The sequence below is a fragment of the Echinops telfairi genome, unplaced genomic scaffold (genome assembly GCF_000313985.2).
Source record: "Echinops telfairi isolate 266 unplaced genomic scaffold, ASM31398v2 ScPeMD7_6080;HRSCAF=6971, whole genome shotgun sequence".
Taxonomy (NCBI): domain Eukaryota; kingdom Metazoa; phylum Chordata; class Mammalia; order Afrosoricida; family Tenrecidae; genus Echinops; species Echinops telfairi.
This window is the reverse complement of record NW_022109980.1, coordinates 2,461,399-2,462,724: the sequence shown is the minus strand read 5'-3', so window position 1 is coordinate 2,462,724 and position 1,326 is coordinate 2,461,399.

Below are 1,326 nucleotides of genomic sequence, written 5' to 3'. Positions count from 1 at the left end.
GAGATCATTGATTCTTGATCCCATTGTTTAAATCTTTCTTTATTGTTCTTTTGAGGAGTTATCCACTTGTTTTTCTTTACGTGTTTGCCTTTTACTTTTTCTTTGGAGTTGAAATATTTCTAGCTTTTCGCTTATTCTCTCGGATTGTTCTTGTGCTTTCCAGTCTTCCTCTACCATCTCTTTGGTGTTTTTCCAAATTTTGATAAAATTCTTTCCTCCAATTGCTTAAGCAGCTGGAGGTGATTACCCTAAACTCGATAATGGGAGGATCCAAAGCTTTCTCCTCTTTCCAGGACTCCTCTGGTCCACATCTGTATGTACTCTGTTAAGTGAGTTGTTTTCTCTTGTTTCTAGATGTGTGCAGAGATTCACTGCGCTTTGGGGACATGGCATTGCTATTTTTTTCCTTCTCGGGGCACAAGACAATCCTGGGTAGTCCAAGGTCATTGGGATTTTCAGCACTAGCCTACCCACAGCAGGAGCCAAAGGCAGAAATGCAGCTTTGAGGATGGCTCCCAAATTCCCAGGGTGTTCTAGGGAACAATCAGCATAACCAACATGATGGAGGAGATAATAGACTATTTGAAACATTGTTGGCATGCCTGGCCAAACAACTTTCATTGACCCTGCATGTCAGAGCTGATCCCAGATTCTATTTGGGTAAGGGCTGACAGACAATTTGGCAATGCCCCCTTTAAGTCCTGGGCCCGTGGAGAAAAGCTCAAGCTCTGTTACCCAAATCTCTCTCCTGACACAAGCCCACTTAATTCTGCATCCCCCTCAGAGCCAGTCCATGCTTCCTCTGCTCTGAGGACGTTCTACTAAATCCAGTCTCTAAGCGGTCCAGCTGGACACTGGGAACCAGTTAACAACCTAGCTAAAACTCCCCTATGCACCTTGAATGCAGTGAGTGGGTCCGGATGCTCTTAGCCTCAGGACAGAGGTGCTTGTAAATTTTCCCACCCGAGTTTAGGTTTGATCTCATCCCAAGTATGTTGAGAGAATAGTGTTATTTTCTTCCCTGCTGTTAGCTATGAGGAGGGGCAAGGAGAGGAATTGTTAGCTCTCTGTTTCCCAACCTCCTCCTTTGGGGTCTGGAGAGCCCGGGGAGACAAGGCTCTGCAGCATCATGCACAGAATCCATGGCTTTGGGGAAGATCCTTTGTGTAAATTCCTCTCTCTGAGACACCAAGGTGTGAGTAGCAGATGTTTCCATTCCTTGGGGGAGGTCCAGAACTCATGTTGCTGAATCTTGTCCACTTCCTTCCAACTTCCATTGGCAGAGTTTCACAGAGGCTCTGACTACTCAGACTCATTGGGTTTCTC